Source organism: Mirounga angustirostris, unplaced genomic scaffold (assembly GCF_029215605.1).
Source record: "Mirounga angustirostris isolate CCGP_5_RB_7025 unplaced genomic scaffold, mMirAng1.0.hap1 SCAF_11, whole genome shotgun sequence".
Classification (NCBI taxonomy): domain Eukaryota; kingdom Metazoa; phylum Chordata; class Mammalia; order Carnivora; family Phocidae; genus Mirounga; species Mirounga angustirostris.
In genome coordinates, this window is record NW_026991719.1 from 28,151,458 (window position 1) to 28,171,270 (window position 19,813).

General features: G+C 36.1%; 1 protein-coding gene across 6 annotated transcripts in view; it reads right to left on the reverse strand.

Annotated features, from left to right (window-relative positions):
• DMD (dystrophin) overlaps positions 1 to 19,813 on the reverse strand; it is a 2,113,108-nt gene that overhangs the window by 1,589,439 nt on the left and 503,856 nt on the right. The window lies entirely within an intron of this gene.

The window sequence follows — 19,813 nt, forward strand, 5'->3', positions numbered from 1 at the left end:
TTGTATTGCCTGTAAGGTGACTGTTACCGTATATTGTCTGTGTTCCTTTCTGGTCTATGTTGCTTTTAGGGTCTCTCTTTGCTTAGAGGACCCCTTTCAATATTTCCTGTAGGGCTGGTTTTGTGTTTGCAAATTCCTTTAGTTTTTGTTTGTCCTGGAAGCTTTTTATCTCTCCTTCAATTTTCAATGACAGCCTAGCTGGATAGAGTATTCTTGGCTGCATATTTTTCTCATTTAGTGCTCTGAATATATCCTGCCAGTCCTTTCTGGCCTGCCAGGTCTCTGTGGATAGGTCTGTTGCCAGTCTAATGTTTCTACCATTGTAGGTTACATATCTCTTCTCCCGAGCTGCTTTCAGGATTTTCTCTTTGTCTATGAGACTCGTAAGTTTTACTATTAGATGTCGGGGTGTTGACCTATTTTTATTGATTTTGAGAGGGGTTCTCTGTGCTTCCTGGATTTTCATGCCTGTTTCTTTCCCCAAATTAGGGAAGTTCTCTGCTATAATTTGCTCCATTATACCTTCTGCCCCCCTCTCTCTTTCTTCTTCTTCTGGGATCCCAATTATTCTAATGTTGTTTCGTCTTATGGTATCACTTATCTCTCGAATTCTGCCCTCATGATCCAGTAGTTGTTTATCTCTCTTTTTCTCAGCTTCTTTATTTTCCAGCATTTCATCTTCTATATTACTGATTCTCTCTTCTGCCTCATTTATTCTAGCAGTTAGCACCCCCATTTTTTATTGCACCTCATTAATAGCCTTTTTGATTTCTACTTGGTTGGATTTTAGCTCTTTTACTTCTCCAGAAAGCGTTTCTCTAATAACTTCCATATTTTTTTCAAGCCCAGCTAGTATCTTTAAAGTGATGATTCTGAACTCTAGATCTGACATCGTACTAATGTCCGTATTGAGTAGGTCCCTGGCAGTCGGTACTGCCTCTTGTTCTTTTTGTTGAGGTGATTTTTTTCGTCTCGTCATTTTGTGCAGAGGAGAATAGATTAATGAGAGAACAAAATGCTAGCAGAGTAACCACGTCCCCAGAAAATATACTCTAAACAAATCAGAAAAAACCTGAAGCAGTGGGATAAGAAGGGGAAAGAGAGAAAAAAGAAAAAGAAAAAAAAAGAAAAAGATAAAGATAAAAACAACAACAAACAAAACAAAACAACAACAACAAAAGAAAAACCAGAATGTGATCAAATATGATCTATATGGTATATAGATCAGTGCCACACACTAGATTTGGGGTGTGTTTTGGTCTTTTAGAAGAAAGTGTCTCCCAAAATTTTAAAGAAAGAAAAACTTATATATGTACAAAAATAAGGGTTGATACGATGAAGGGATGGAAAATGACTGTAAAAATGGAAATTATAAAAAATTTTATAAAAGGAATTGATAAGAAGTTGTTTGAAAAAAGAAAGAGGATTTAAAAAAAGAAAAAAGAAAAAGAAAAAAAAAGGGAGAGGATGTGATCAGGCAGGGGAATAGAGAACACCATATACTAGAGATTTAGGGTATATTTTAATCTGTTAGAAGAAACTATCTCAAAATTTTAAAGAGAGAACAACTTATATATATAAGCCAAAAATATGGGTAACTACTATGAAGGGATAGAATATGACTCTAAAAATGAAAAATAAAAATGTTTTTTTTAAAAAAAGGGGATTGATAAGATGTTGTTTGAAAAAGGGAAAAAGAAAAATTCAAAAAGAAAAAGACAAAAAGTTAAAAAAAAATAACTTTAAAAGACTAAGGAATCATGGTAAAAAAGCCATGAATTCTATGTGCAGTAGTCCCTTAGCGCTGGAGTTCTGCCACTCTCATTGATCGGTGAACTTGGTCTTGGCCGGCTGTTCTCGCTGATCTTCTGGGGAGGGGCCTGTTGCCGTGGTTTCCAAATGTCTCTGCCGGAGGCGGAATTGCCCCGCCCCTGCCCCCTCCCGGCTAAGTAATCTGCTCGGGTTTGCTCTCCGGGGCTTTCGTTCCCTGCGAGCTTTCCGTACAGCTTTGGAGGCGGAGAGTGAAAATGGCGGCCTCCCAATCTCCGCCCCGGAGGAGCCGAGAACTCGGGGCCCCGCTCCTCAGTGAGCCCCCAGAGAAAAGCCGTCAGTCACTCCCGTCTCCCCGGTCTGCAGCTGCACTCCGTGCTCAACCGGCCTGTGACCGCGCGTTTCTATCTCTGGCACTGGACCCGGTCTGGAGTCTCCAAACCCAGCAGATCCCTGCGGTGCACTCCTGCACGGCTCCTCCCGGGGGAGGAAGGTGAGTCTCCCCGGATCTGCCGCTTGTTGGGTCCCTGCTGGAGGAGCAGGGGCCCGACTGTGCCGCGGATCATAGTTTATGACAACCCCGAGCTGAGAGCCCGCGCCTGGGCTCCGCCTCTGCAGCCGGCTTCCCTGCTCGTTACCTGGGAGCTCTGCCACCCTCAGGCACCCCCGGTCTTTCTGTGACCCCGAGGGTCCTGAGACCACACTGTCCCGGAGGGTTCCACCCCCCGCTTAGCCACCAGAGTGACGTCCCTCAGCGGAGCAGACTTTTAAAAGTTCCGATTTTGTGCTCCGCGGCTCTATCACTTGCCATAAGCGGCCGACGGAGGCCCCTCCCCCGCCGTCTATCCTCCCGAATATCGCCTGGGATTCACTTCTCCGCACGTCCTACCTTCCAGAAAGTGGTCGCTTTTCTGATGAGAGAGTTGTTGCTCTTATTTTCTTCGATCTCCTGTTGAGTTTGTAGGTGTTCAGAATGGTTTGATCCCTATCCAGCTGAATTCCTGAGAGGAGACGAAATCCAGGTCTCCTACTCCTCCGCCATCTTGCTCCGCCCCCCCAAATAAATACTTTCAAAATCCTCTGTTTACCACTTGCCAATTTAACCCTATTCACCTAGTTCTTTCCTGCTTCATTGTATAAATGAAACTACCTTCCACAAATGCATTATCTTTGTTGAGTTTTGGGAAAAGGATTAAATAGGAGTGGGGATTCTGTAGTGTTAATACCAAACATTCACATAGTGCCTGAGAACAAACACACAGAAGCTGGTAAGTAAAACTCAATTAAATGGAAATTCTCAACAAATTGTGACTTTACAAGTTTCAAATAAGCCACCTGTAAGTTGAATGTTTTTGAACAAGGTCACACAAATATCTTCTGTGTGAAGCTAATCAAAGTCAAGTGTTCTGTCTTTATATTTTCAATTCTAAACGCAACAAATTTCCAAAATTCTCTTTTCCAGCTACTCATTGCATTTGTACCTCATTAAATTGTATGTATTTAAGATAAATGCTCCTGGCCATTTAAAAACTTAGAACAACTTTTCAGTACATACCCTCTAAAACCAGGATAACAGAAGCTAGTTTGACCTAACAAACAGAAGCTAATCAGCGTGGGAGGCTATTGATAGAAAAACATTTGTACTTTCTTAAATTTCCCTCTATAGGACTACTGTGGAAGAACTATTGGAGTTTCCATCTGAGAAAGGAGTATTTTGGCTCAGTGACATTTAACTCTGCTTCCTTCACTGTCATCTGCTGTTTTTGTGCTTTGCTTTTGATCTAATCAAATTGACTTTTTTTTTTCCCGTACTAGTAGAAGGGCATTAAGTTTCATAAGTAACTCCACGCAGTATCTTCTTTACTAACACAAAATACTCAGTTTCTACCCCCTCATTCTTTACAGAGTTAAAAATGATAGTTGATAAACAATGAAACCAGAATGGAGATGCTCACTTCATTTAACACAAATTTCATTGGTTATCAAGGAGCTTTCCCATATGTTTTAGGATTCAGAATATGCCTGATGGTATAAGCAAGTTCCAAGGCAAATCCCACAATGATAACTAGCTTAATGCTGAAACTGTATTTAAGAGCAATCTTTTTTGTAACAAATATTCTTTTAAAAAGTATCCATTCCATATCAAAGAGCTTAGCTTGTTGAATCAAGCATACTTTGAAACAGGGAATGGATGGGGTCAGTATTTTAAAGAAGATGAGTTCAGAAGGCTTCTCTGGCTAATAGTGGATCAGAGAACTAGCTTCTGCGTCTCTGCTCAGCTGATGGCTACAATGTTGCTAAGCCTAATGGATGTTTTTCTATTCTCATTTTACTGGGTAGCTCCCAATAGCACTCTTTCTTCCTAAACTGCTTTGTTCTTCTTGGAATCTTTGACACTATATTTTTCAGGTTTTATACCTATCAGCCACACTTTCTCAGGCCCAACCTATTTAAATGACAGGAAATTTTGGAAAGATTTAGAGGCTGGATCTAGGTCTTCTCTAGCTACACTCATTCTTCCCGAGGGTATTATCTTCCCATTATCCCTCCCAAACTCTCTTAAATATTGCCTATATGCTAGTGATTCCTAAATATCTATCTCCAGCTGAGAACCCTCTCCTCAAGAGATCTCTCAAATTTATTATATACAAAGTAAGGCCCTCAGTCCCCTTCAAAGACATTAGTCTCCCATTTAATCACCATCTCTAGATATGGCAACAACATTTATGCATTGTGTCAGGCTGTGAACTTAGAAATTGTCCTTGATTTTTCTATTTTTTTTCTGCATTCTCTATTTTGATTCATTAACAAGCCTTGTTTTTTCTGCCTCTAAAAGGAATACAGGCACCTATTTATCTTCATGTTCATGATTACTATTTTCACCTGAGCCATGATCCTTGCCTTCTGGGACCATTACATTCATATCCTAACTATTCCCATGTCTTTCAATCCATTCAGTGTGCAACAGCTAGAATTATCTTTTAAAAAACACAAAAATTAAATAGCACTGTCATACTTAAAACCCTTCAGAAGCTTCTCCTTTGTTTAGAATAAATCCAACCTATTTCCATGCCCTACAAAATACTATATGACCCAATCCTGTACTCTTCACTAATGGCAGCCTAATGGCCTCTCTCTTTCTTGCCCGCTACCTTTCAGATACATTGGCCTTGTTTTCATATCTGAAATAACAAAGGCCCTTTTATGCATCTTGGTCTCTATACTTGCTATTCTCTTTATCTGGAATACTTTCCCCATCTTTTTGCATTTTTGGTTCATCCTTTTCCATTAGGTTTTAGCTTAAATGGCACTTGAGATGCATTTGTTGATCACCCTATTTTTCAAAACTCACTCCCATTCCCTTCATTTCACAGTGACTCTCTCCTTTATATCATCTGTCATAAACTGCAATTATTATGCTTATTTATCTATCCCTTTACTATAATTTGTCTCCCTACAATAATTTAAGTATTACAAGGGCAGGAACTTTCTCGAAATGGTTTTATCACTTACTGACAAATAGTAGGTACTCAGTATTTGTTAAATTAGTAAATGAATGAATGAACAGATAATTATGGCTGCAGGCAATCAAGTTATCAAGTTTCACTTCAGTGAAGTGAACACAGAATAAGACTCATGTTGAAAATTGAGAACTGGTTGGAGAGGAGAAGAGCATTAAAACAGAGAGGATCAGGCAGTATTTATCTCCCACCAAAATTAAAGAGATTTGGTTTGATATTTAATTACTTTTCATTGAGCATCTATTATGTACTAGGGATTTTATTATGTTTTCTCAACGACCATTCAACATTCTCTTATGAGTTAAGAATATTGTATAAGGTCATCTAATAATTGATAGTCCCAATAAAGGAGAAAAAAAAAAGACTCCTGAGTTCACATCTTAGTTCTCTCATTTGGGACAACAGACTGAGCCTCAGTATCACAAAAGTTTTTCTTAAATTACTGATGACAAAAGTTTTTCTTAAATTACTGATGGCATTCTCAAAAATGAGACTTGATATGCATAACATCTCCTGCTCTAGGAAACGCATCACATTTTTTTTTTAAGTAGTAGGGAAAGAAGCATTCATTTCTTTTTTTTTTTTTTAAGATTTTATTTATTTATTTGAAAGAGAGAATGAGAGAGAGAGAGCATGAGAGGGGGGAGGGTCAGAGGGAGAAGCAGACTCCCTGCCGAGCAGGGAGCCCGATGCGGGACTCAATCCTGGGACTCCAGGATCATGACCTGAGCCGAAGGCAGTCGCTTAACCAACTGAGCCACCCAGGCGCCCTGAAGCATTCATTTCTAAATTAGAGAGCATTAGCAGGTTAATCAGGAAGCCTATTAGTGATGATGACAAAGTTAGTACATTTTTAATTCAGACTGAAAATACTCAAGCTAATACTCAAGGCACAGGAAAACTAATGTTTTATTCATTGTTTCTAAGCTTTGGTACAGACTCCACAAAAAAAAGCACAGGGCTTTACATAGAATAGATGTTCAAAAATCATTGATATTTACAGAAAAATTTGTTCAAGTACTCTCCGACCCAGGATAGTAAAAGATAACCCCTTAAAACTTGGATGAAGCACAGTTCTCAGTAATTTAGTACTGTGTTTGAATCCCTGGTGGGTTGGAAGAGTTAAGCAAATGAAAGCCTTGCCATCTCACTAAAACTATGATACAGTCATAGGTAGGATCCTACTAAATCATTACAATTTTAAGAGCAGTTCCTTAAACTGAGATATTAAAATAAGAGATTCAGTTAAGAAACAAAGAAAAATTAACATGATAGATAGATAGACAGATAGATAGATATATACACACACACCTAAAAAACAATATGGTCACTTACATAACTACTGTGTGTGTGTGTGTGTGTGTGTGTGTCTTATTTAAAAAGCAATCCCTTTTTTTTTAAGATTTTATTTATTTATTTGAGAGAGAGAATGAGAGAGAGAGAGAGAGCACATGAGAGGGGGGAGGGTCAGAGGAAGAAGCAGACTCCCCGCCGAGCAGGGAGCCCAATGCAGGACTCGATCCTGGGACTCCAGGATCATGACCTGAACTGAAGGCAGTCGCTCAACCAACTGAGCCACCCAGGCGCCCCAAAAGCAATCCCTTTTGGATAGAGATTAGTAACACCAAAAATGGGTAGAGACAAGTCAAAGCATAGCTTCTGATTTCTATTTAAATAGTTGGATGTTCATTTTACTCATTTGCAATTTTAATATTTCTTCTCTCTCTCTTTCAATGGCTGGACAAGGGTTAAAACTGATATGCAAAATATGACATAGCTACCTTTCTTATCACAGCTTCTGGTTCTTCTTGATTTTCAAATTTCAGCTTCTCTCAAATAGCTTTCCTGCAGGTTAAACTCTACTAACATGTCTCTCCTATAGCTGTGAGCCTCAGGGCTTGGTATAACTAGCTCATTTACTCTATCTTGCAAAGCCTGTCTCACTACCCAAAACTTTAGACCCTATTCAGGCTCTGATCTTAGACTGGCCAAATGGGTCCCAATTCCACTCTCATCATGATAGGAAACCTATCTCTTGAAAAGAAATCTCTCCCTCAGAAGAAACAGTTCAGATTAGTGATCTTGGCTCTAAGACTTAATCTTTTAGCTCTCCCTATTTTTTCTTTTATTAGTTTGGATTTTTATCTCTCACTTTTAAACATTTTTATTACAAAAGCAATACAAGCTTATTGTAGTGGAAGATTAAAATAGTACAGGAGTATATAAAGTGAACAGTGAAAGTACCCCACAGCTCTACACCACGCCAGTCCCATTAGCTAGAGATAATACTTTTCAGTAAAAGCAATGCTGTCTATTCAACCATTCATCTGTCCATCTACCATCAGTCCATTTAGGCATCCATTTATTTATTAATCTAATGAGATCAAACTGGATACAAACTATATATCTACTTTCCTACACAGCTTCACAAGATATGTCCAGGTGTATAAATCCAAAGCCTTCTTCTAGAACTCATAGGCTTTACATAATTTTGGATAATGAACTGAATTTCTTCATGTCTTCATGCCCTCACCTATAAAATGGGACTAACGCTTTTAAAATATATTTTTTTAAGATTTTATTTATTTGAGAGAGAGAGAATGAGTGAGAGAGAGCGCACACATGAGAGAGGGGAGGGTCAGAGGGAGAAGCAGACTCCCTGCTCAGCAGGGAGCCCGATGAGGGACTCGATTCCAGGATTCCAGGATCATGACCTGAGCCGAAGGCAGTCGCTTAACCAAATGAGCCACCCAGGCGTCCCTAAAAGATTTTTTTTTAAAAGATAAATGTAAGTACTTAGAAAAATGTCTACGAAAAAGTAAGTTTTCAGCAAAATGCAGCTTTAAAATGCATATACACATACATACAATTTGAACTTTAAGAATTAGTTTTTATAATGCTTGCATTCATCCATCCATTTATTTTTTGCCATTGCTTGCTGGGCACCTATCATAAGGTAAGGCTTATGCTAAGCAGTAGAGTTATAATAGCGAGCAAAAGTTAAATCAAAACCAAACAAATCTGGATTCTGATTTTATGGAGCCTACAGTCCAGTGGTAGAACTATACCTGCCTTGTGTTCCACAGTATGGAATAATACTGCAACTGCTATAAAAAATGCAGCAATTAGCATCCTCATATATGTGTCTTAGACATGTGCAGGCATTCTTACAGCTCTAAATCCTAAATGTGACATCTGAGGATCAAAAATATGTAACAATCCATATTTTGAAAGATAACTCCAAATTTCCTACCCAAATTTTTCCAAGTGGTTCTTCCACCAAAGGAAAAACAGGGCCTATTTCCATGAACCCTCATCACCACAGGATATTGTACTTCGTATTTCTTTAAATATAGGCAGTGTTGAGCTTATTTTTGTTTTGATTGGGTTATTTGTAATTTTCTCAAGTGGATGTACAGATCATATTTAGCCACTTTACAAACATTGTTACAATATATTTGTTCATATTCATTTTAAGAGTTTTATCACAGTCAAGTTATTCTTTACTATCAGTATGACTCCCCAGTCTGTCATATGTTTTGTTACTTTTTAGTGGTGTCTTTCACCGCAGAAAATATTTTAATTTCTGTGTTGTTAAATCTGTCAATCTTTTATTTTACAGTGTCTGGGTTTTATGTTAACTTCATATTATTAAAATATTCTTCTACATTTTAGTACATATTTTTAAAGGTTTACCTATTCACATTAAGTTATTATTACCTGAAAATTATTTTACTCTTTGTTGTGGGACTGGGTTCTCATTAGATTTTTCTTTCCAAACAATGTCAAAGATTTCATATTAATTTACTAGTTAACCTACCCTTTCAGTATGGTTAATGAAAAGATACCATAAAATAATAATTTTACCTAAATAAAAGAACTTTTGCCAAAATATCCATTTTATATCATTAAAGTATTTCTCTACATCATGCCACAGTGTGTCAGTATATTTTAAGATTTACTAAAGCAAGTTACCTATTTAAAAATAATTTCCTGACAATTATCATGCATTTACATTTAAACTGATTTTATAGTTATCTGTACAACTACATCTCCCTTCCATTGTGTGTGATTACTTTTAGTATGTTCACCCTGACACATTTCTGTCCTTCTGTGGTTTTTTCCCTAGATGGCTGGTCCTTTCACAATGTATCTCCTGAGATCATTTGCTGGCTGGATTCCAGTTGCAGTAAGCCAATGGAAAGAACCACCTGGAGATTCAAAAACAGGGAAAGAGAAAGCTGGGGAAACTTTCCTCCATAACGTCTCTGCTTCAGTGCTACATCTTGTAGTAGCTGACTCCTTCCAACAACTGCATTTTCCAATATGTGGGTCTTCCTCCAGTAGTGCAGCTCTCACTAGACCCCATTAACCTCCATTCATTCTTTTGTTCCCCTTTTCCCCTAAGCCCTAGGGATAGGAACTGCTTCTTACTCTTGTTCCTCTCTGGGTGATTCATTTTCACCTATTTGTTAATATATCATACTTCGCTAAGTAATCTTTTAATGAAATTCTCTTCATTTCAGCTACCTGCAGTGAATTCTTTTTCTTGCTGGGATTCTGTTATACCTTCTAAAATAAAAGATAGGCAGATTTATATACGTGCATACACACAGATTATGTGTGTGCATGTGCGTATACAACTGTATCTTGATTGACATGGTTCTGAATGTACAGATTATTTTAGAGAAAACTAGCATTCTCATAATATACATCTCTTCCTTCCCTCATGTCTTTATTTACATACTTAAAATTCAAAATTTAAACTTTCTCCAAACAATCCTTACACTCTCCTGTGTAATTTACTTCTAAGAAATCTGTAGACTTTGTAGTTATTCTAAATAGGATTATATTATTTCTTTACACTTTCTAATTCTTAATATGCCTTTAAAAAGGGGAAAATCATATTATTTTTAAATGATATTTATCCCATCTTTTCCAATATACATATCTCACATTTCTTTTTTTCTTGTCATATAACATCTGCTAGGTCCTCTTGAACAATACTGAGCAATAATACCAATGAGGAATATCCTTGAATTGTTTATTATTTTACTGAGAAGTCTTCCTGCATATCAAGATAAAGAAAGTTTACTTCTATTTCTGGATTCTTAGGAACTTTTCTCAGGACTTGGTAATGAACTTTAGCAAATGATTTTAGATACAGTATTTCTTTTTTTTTTTTTTTACTGGGAGGATTGACTAGTATGCTTTCCTGACCTTCTTTAATAAAAGGAAGAACAAAGATTAAATGTTACTTGTTCACTATTTTGCATTCTGTTTTGAATATCACTAATATGAGTGTTATTTCACACATATGTATCATGTTAAAGCTCTGAATTTCATCCCTTTAAAAGCTATGTCTTATTTCTCTTTAAAATATATGGCAAACATGAAAGGAATTTCACATTTAGCAAAAATTTTCTCTAGCTAAAAATGTTCATATTCTAATTTAAACTAAAGTGTAAACAGTCAAGAAACTTCCATGTTTAAACAGCTTAGTTTAAACAAAATTAATCTTTAGCTGATGTATCTTTAGAGGGGGGAGGAGGCTATATCCATGATAAAACAACAGTTTGATTCATTTATGTATATAAACAGTCACTCAATTGGAGAAAGCAGGAAATAAGCTGATTCAGAATCCCTAACTATAACTAGACATAGGAGGAAATAAGGTGAATCCCCGTGCTTCCTGCCATGATTATCATAACAAGGACCCTGAAATGATATCCACACTCATTATCTCTGTTTGCATCTACATATTCTCATGAATTTAAAAATAATTAAAGTAAAATAAGATGGCACATGTATGAGTGAAAAAAATAGCTTGAAATACAAAATGCCACAAAGATTCAGATAATCTTGACAGAACTCAGCTTCTAGAGGTTTAAATGAATCAAATGCAAATTACCCCTAAGCTTTGAGATTCTTTTTCCACTTCTTGTTATAAAATTGGTTCTCTGTATGGGTGTTGTATGATGAAGAATGAAGTAGATGAAATTTTCAGTAAAGAGTACATACGTTGCCAAGAAATCAGTCAAGTAACTCTATAACTATGGGTCTTTGTACTACATGAAATGAGAGAAAAAAGAAACCAAAGTGTTACAAAGTTTAAATTAATTATGGAAATATGTATTTTCCTCCAAATATTAAAGTGTCATGATGGAAACACCAAATTTTATTTTGGCAGAAATTAATCTTTTGGATTTTGTACAGATGCACATTATGCTTTGAACTAATATACATGGACTTACTTTGGTGCTTTCATTTAAGCTATTTTCAAACTGCCAGCAATGCCTGGTTCTATTTCTTTTCATTTATTTAACTGAATAAATGCTATCAATCAGTCAATGTTCAAGTGCTGTGCAACTGTTTTCCCGAATACCGTCATAGCTCAGTACAAAATGACATTTTCCAACCTCTGAATTGTTACAGCCAGGTGGATTCTAACATATACTACCTTGAAATTCAACTTCACACACACACACACACACACACACTCTCTCTCTCTCTCTCTCTCTCTCTCTCTCAAACATCCACATCCCCCCCCGCCCCCCCCAAAGTGGAGGAATTAAAAAACTATTTTTAAGGAACCGGAGATTCTTTTTTTTTTAAATATTTTAAGAAAATAGTGACTTAATTACATTATGATTATCAAATCAATGTTTCTCTCACAGGTAAATCATCCAGAATGGATTGGAACCTACTGAATGCCAAGCTCTGGTGTTGTTTGCTGAAGATAAATGCTGGACAAGACAGACCTAGCCCCCGACCTCATAGTGTTTAGAGTGCACATGACATAAGTTAATACTAATGTGTTAGGCTATATAGAATAGATTTTTCTAAGCCGTTACAGATTTAAGTGCTTTTAATATTAAAAAGTGACAAATTAAATATATTAAGTAAATAAAATACCCATGTATAATCATTTCTAAGGAAAGTATTAAAACAAGAAAATAGAGACATTAGCATTACTTGGACTTTCTATGTCTAAACTAGTCAACAGTCTTCACGCATATTTTATGAGTCAAATAAAAACTTACATAAGAGTGTGTATCTAGGGGGGTGGAGGGATGGGGTAACTGGGTGATGGACATTAAGGAGTGCATGTAATGTAATGAGCACTGGGTGTTATATAAGACTGATGAATCACATGCCTGTACCTCTGAAACCAATAACACATTATATGTTAATTAATTGAATTTAAATTAAAAAAATTTTAAAGGAAGAATGTGTATCTACTCAGTTCCTTTATTATTACTTTTTCTATTCCTTTTTTTAGGATTGGGGGGAACAATACGAACTTAGAAGACAATGTATTTTTAGTGTTTAATACCAAGCCTGACTCAATTCACACTCATTAAATACTTGTGAAAAAGCTTTTTTTAAATGGTCACAGGCAGACATCCAGCTATTGTCAGATAATTTGAATTACTTACATTCTCTGTTATTTGTTTCTTAGCCCACATCTAAATCAGCAATTTCATCTATGTGGGGATGTCATCTGATTCACATAGTTAGCTCACATACAAATTTTTGTGTGCCCTTCTACAAACTACTTATTTGGGTCCTGAATTCACTATCTCAAAACATGGGTGATGAATAGACAGGCAGAGAAAATGTGTTTTGTTAAGATTTTATTTATTTATTTATTTTGGAAAGAGAGAGAGGACGTGCATTCACCCGCATGTGGGGGGAGGGGCAGAGGGAGAGAACCTTCAAGCAGACTTGACGCTGAGCATGGAGCCAGACACAGGGCTCCATCTCACGACCCTGAGATCATGATCTGAGCCGAAACCTAGAGCCGGACGCTTAACTGCTTAACCAACTGAGCCACCCAGGCACCCTGGGGGAAAATATTTTTTACAACTGTCAACACTAGTATATAGAAATGATATAAAATTTTTAAAAATTGGATGTACATATCTGGATCATATTTATTTTAGATATAAAAGTGTTAGTATATATTACTATATTTGAAATGAAAAGAACTAGATTTAATACTTGACATGCAGAGCTTAAAAAGATGCAAAATTTTACTTCTTAAAGAAGTCCCTTAGAAAAACTGATCAAATTAAAAACTGTAAATATACAATTAAGAATTTTGCTATTTAAAAGAATAACAATAATTACATACTTCAAATTAGAGATTTTTTTCTGCAGAAACTAAATGAGGTTAATAGAGTGGGTAAAGTGAACCTAATTTACAAGGCCATTAGAGCTGAAATGTTTCAAATACTTTTCTGTTCAGTTCTTATCCTTTCCATAAAGTTGATTTATGAAGAAATATGCACGTCTAGAGAAGTTCAGTAAAGTATGCATTTTAATATGATTATTTCACACAAAATGGTTATTGACCATATGTATTTTGTCTAGGCCTTTTCCCAGGGGAGTTGTTAACATAATTCATTTACAATTCAGTTAGCAAGAAAACATGTTAAATTGAATTTTACTCTGAAACAATAAATCAAACCAATGTGAAATATATTACACCCCATAAAATGAACAAACACTGATCAAATTATATAGCTGAACTATGGAGCTCACATATCCCAAGACATTTAAAATATCATCTCCATATAGTCATTAAATAAGTCTCAAGATCTAAAGCACAAATAACTTTGGGTCATATTATCAGCTTATTCTGGGGATTTATGATGGTGAATTAAAACAGTAACCTCTTCTTATACCCTCCATCAGTAATCATTCAAGTTTTTTTCTAATCATAAAAGCGTAAGTTAACAATGTCATTCAGATGAAAATACATTTTAACTTATGTTGACTAGCATGATCTTTAGCATCTTCAAGTAGTTGTAGAAAAGAAAGCTATCAAAATCAGAATCCTATTTTGAAGATCAAAAATCTCTAGTAAACATCAAATAAACTTCAGCACAGTCTACAGATGCTAGAGCATAAAGTACAATGCCTAAGAGATGGTGCTTAAAAAATAGTTTGTTGCTGTGTTGCATCTATGTGACACAAATCAAATAAATAATACAATTTTAATCCTTGGTTTACACTCTAAACTTTGTTCTTAGCCATTTCTGCAAAGGTAGTTAACAGGAAAGTTTCCCCTGTTCTGTTGAAGTCATTCATGTGCAGACTTGTGCTAGGAATTCCAATAGATTAGACTTGAAAGTCCTATAAGAATGTGATCTTATTCTCATAAGAAATGTGACCTCTTGTTCCAAATTAACCTTTTTAAGATATCCTCATGTATTTTTGCCCCATATATATGCTACACATCTACTGCAGCGGAAGAATCTATGCAGTCTGACATTTATATGGAATGAATGACACGCTAGAAACTATCTATGACACTGTGGGATTATCAAATCAACCAGTGAACAAAGTCATTTTCTTTTTTGATCAGATCCTTAGTGTGATAGGTAAGAAAATGTCATACAGTGTAGCTTGTCAATGTCTCTCATAATAAATTCACATACTATGTTCACATAATAAGTTCATATAGCACAGTATTGAATCTGTACTAGAATACATTCTTTTAAAAACAGAGGTGGTACAACGCCGTACACAAAAAGTGATGAAAAATGGACTGTTTCACTGTCAAGTGATATCTAGTTGACAGTCACATGACTGTCATGTAGACGGCTTCAACCAAATATATCTTGTCAAAGACTTAGGATGTTGAGGCATAAAAATGCAGCTATTACAATGAAAGAGGTTACCCTCCTAGAAAGAATAGCTCTTGCTGTCTATAATAAAATTTTGCTATGAATGTCTTAACTGAAATATTGAAACCAAAAAGAGAAGACTTCATAGATAACAAATTTTGGAATTAACATTGGAAAAAACAGTTATAAGAAATGCATGGATTCAGAAAATATTCAGGAATCAGGCCACTGCAATTCTACTCTTAGCCTTAAATCTTAGGGAGGTAATGATTACCATGACGGTACCAAAAGCCAGCCATGGGAGCAAGGTTTTATATGTTCATCTTGGAAAGAGTAGAGACATAAGGGCCTCTTTGAATAGTGGAAGAGAATCATGATACCTCTAAATATAGGTAAAAACAAAGTGTGAATGTTACAAAGATAAAGATACTTGATCAACATAAGAAAGAACTTACAGGCAATATCACTTTTGATAATTCTACTTGACTACTATAAGACAGGATCTGTTTCGGGAACACTGCAGATTGGTGGAGGGATTCAGCAAGAGAATGTTTCCATATCTGCCATCTGCACTAGAGAAGGTGTTCTGCACTGCTCCATACATTGGCTTGAACTATGTATTGTCTCTTATCTCCAAATACATTATTCCATTGACTCCTCTTTAAAAAAAAAAAAAAAAAAAACCTGTGTAAGTTGGTAAAATAAGAACTATATAGAGATGAATTCAGTGAGACTTAGAATATGAGAATGGCTTGCCAACACCACTGAGCTTGTAAGTAGCAGAGCAGAACAACTTCCAACTCTAAATTCTGATTTATGTTCAAGCAATTAACAGGACCACTTAGCAAATTATTTACTAGAGTCCTGTTTACACCTCTATAATCACCTTATATTACTAGGTGTTCTGCACTGCTCGATACATTGGCTTGAACTATGCATTGTCTCTTATTTCCAAATACGTTAATTCATTTACTCCTCTTTAAAATAATCTGTGAAGTAGATGGAATAAAGAACTCTATAGAGATGAATTCAGGGAAACTTCAAGGATAAAAATGAAATTGTTGAAACTGTTTATTCTCCTTAGCTTTCTTAGCTTTCTTTCATCATTTTTCATCTCCCTTCCCTTTCTCCAGTTCTTAAATTGCAGAAAGCCTGACCTTGACCATAATTACCTAAATACTTTGATAGTCCACTTTGACTTTTTCCAAACTGAAATGCTTTCACTTATTCGTTCACTCAAGAAATATTTACTGAATGCCTGCCATTTTCCCGGCACTGAAGTAAATGCTAGGGCACAACTGGGAACAAAAGGCTCAATGGATAATTTCTTTATGGAGCTTAGATTGCAGCAAAAGAGACACACATGTAGGCAGGTAAACTCAGTACTTTGTAGCAAGCACTATTATAGGGGAAACTAGATGTGTCAAATACTTAAGTCTTCTGGCACAAGTTCAAGCATGATTCTAGCACTTGAACTTCAGGACCATTTCATGTTGAGTATTTTGGCTCACTTGTCTATATATTTACATTCCACCTCATTTCAAAAACTGATTTGTGATAGCTTTGCCTGCTGAATGATTCTCCAAGAACATTATGGTATCGTTTTTATCTCTTATTGTAATCCCTCAAAAAAAAAAAAAAAAAAAGATCCACCTTTAACATTTCCACTAGTTTCGAACATCATCTCAGCAAACACCCTTTCTTTGAGTTCCTGCTAAAAAGAAATATTTTAAGTTTAATAGAGGATCATAATTATAAAGAGAAAGAGTTATGTCTTTGTGCTTATCGCTCACAAAGTACTTTTCATTTTAAGGAGCTCAGAAAACTATATTTTATGGTTTTCTCTTTAGTAATTAAGTGTGCCATTCACTTAAATTTTCTATCTAGCATAAGCAAGTCATTTTAGCAAGCCAACCAACATTTTTTAAACATTCATCATAGCACCTACTATATAGTAAACAATTTTCTGGGCACAATGGCAAAACAAAAATATGTATAGCACAGCCTCTGCTCTGGACCCATACTTAACATTCTGACTGAAAGTGTAGCTGGTTAAATCATGCATTTGGCTTTGGGAAACCTCAGTCATCAGGTACACATGTTAAAATTTCAAGAGGCTTGAAACAAATGTGCAAATACCTGATTCAATCCATGAGAGTTAAAATGTATCAGAGAAAATCAAAGTAGGCCCCAAAAGTATTTTGAGGTTTCATGGAAAAGATGGAGTACTTGAACAGGATCAAGTTTTAGAGAGTTGTAGGATAGAAGGGTTTCCCAGACAACAAGAGAAAGGTTGAATTGCATTTGACAATTAGTTCTCATCACACACACACACACACACACACACACACACACACACACACACAACTATGTGAGGTGATGGATGTTAACTAGACTTACTGCAGTGTTCACTTTGCAGTATATACAAATATTGAATCATTACATTGTACACCTAAAACTAATATGTTATATATCAATTATATCTCAATTTAAGTTTTTAAAACATTTGTAAAGATACCTGTATATGTGAAATGGTAAGAAGCCTGCCTGTGAATAATGCTTAAGAGTAGTAATAGATAAGCCTAGAAGAAAGGATAGAGGCTAGAAAGACAATGAAATATATCTGTAACTAATTTGGAATTTTTAATATAGGTAAGGGAGCACCCCTATATATTTTTGGAAAGAGAAGCCACATGATTAAACTAGTGCTTCAGTAACAGTTTGGGAGAAATATATTGAATAGGTTTGAATATGGAACAAAGAGAAAATTTTCAGCCATAAGTAGAAAAAGAGTAGGAATGAGGTCCAGCAGTAGGAAAATGAGAAGTCAAAATATTTGATCAGACATCTAACAAAAACTTTAGGAAAATTAAAGCATTAGGTAGGAAAGTCAGTACAGGTATCATATGGAGTTGATACTACTTAAATTGGGCCTAGAGAAGTGAAATCCTGGAGACTTTTCAGAAATTAATATTAAGTCAATTTTATTTGAGCTCAAGTAAAATGTGGGCAGAACTGAGAAATCTGATTAAGCCAAGATCATAAAAGGCTTTCAAACAATTCAGAAGTTTGAACTTCGTCTTCTGGGTATCTAATAATGTCACTGATACAAGAATAAACATGAGCTTGGGCACCTGGGCCGCTCAGTTAGTTAAGTATCTGCCTTTGGCTCAGGTCATGATCCCAGGGTCCTGGGATTGAGTCCCACATCAGGCTCCCTGCTCAGCGGGGAGTCTGCTTCTGCCTCTCCCTCTGTCGCTCCCCCATGCTCGTGCTCTCTCTTTCTCTCTCACTCTCTCTCAAATAAATAAATAAATAAATAAATAAATAAATAAATAAATAAATAAAATCTTTTTTAACGAAAGAATAAACATGAGCTTGATTTGGGGTGATGGACTTTATCTCAGATAATCGTTCCTGCTCTTAAAATCATTCCTCATTTATGAAGGGAAATGATCTATGCAGATATTCTAAAATAGCAGTAATAAAGTATTTGGGCTCTGAAGTCAAACATTCCTGGATCCAAATCCAGTCTCCACTTCCTACTGGCTATCTGTATGATATGGGAAAAGTCTTTTATCTTTCCTCAAGAGTTTGCTTCTATACAGTACACGTGGAGTAACAGTGTCTAGCCCTTAAAGTGGTTATAAGTCCTAAATAAGAAATTGCAGGTAAAGTGTCTGGCACATAATAAGTTCACATTAAATACTAGCTATTTTGGCAAACTGACAAAGTTTCTTTTCTTACATTGCTGGTGAGAGAGAGAACTGGTAATGTTGATTTGAATGTCGATGGCATGGAAGTGAAACTAAAAGAATGGAAGCTTCCACAGACAAGAGAACATACAGAGGATAAGAGAGGATTTGGAAAACATCCACTGTAACATAAGGAAGGGCAGTCAACAGAGCAGATAAGAACTATGATACAGAAGTAGATATTAGATCAGATATAGGAAGAGATGTAGATAGAAATAGAGATGAAGATAGAGACAGAGACAGAGACAGAAGTAATGTCAGAGAGATAAGCTGTCCCAAATTGATAGAGGCAAATCTCTCACAAGGAGGGGTGTAAAATTACCCTGAAGTTCAATTATAATTTAATTAGTGACTGTTGAGAAGACAGTTTTGATAGAAGGAATGAGGGAGAAGTCAGCTTTCCAGGGATTACGGGGCAATAAGTAATGGGCAAATTTTGTACAGAGGACACATTTGGGATATTCGACAATAATAATGGTCAACAGTAATTGGGTGCTCACAACTTCCCAGACCGTGCTCTAAATATTTCAAACCAACCAATTCATTTAGCCCTCATAAGAGCCCTATGGCATTAATATAATTGTCACTTTCATTTTCTCAATGAGGAAAAGGAGCCAGAGGGATATTAAGACATTTGCACAAATTTAACACAGCTAAGAAGTGGCTAAATTGGCTTTGAACCAGGCAGTCTAGCTCCAGGACCTGTGCTTCTAAGACAAGGGGGCTGATTTGAACTTCGTCTTACGGCTGAGTTTCTGCTTACCTGAATAGGCCAGAATCAGAAATGAAGAAAAAAAAAAATCTTAAGTGTTTCAACACTCACTTTGTGTAAACTGCTGTAAGAAAGATGGTGCCTTAAAGCAGCCTATTAAGATGGGATGAGATTTCCAGAATACACAGCATGTGATCACTTCCAGTGGAAAGGTATGAGCTACTTTGGAAAAGGCACAGGGAATATTTCAAGCTAAAACAATTCAGAAAAGATCTCTTTGGAGGATACATTAATTAAACTAGGCCAGGGGAAGAGAAAGCCTAGAGATATTTCAGGAAATGATAAATAAACTGAAGGTTGGAGATTGAGATAAATATTCAGATAAATTTGGAAAAATGTGAAATATGTGATTGATATGTG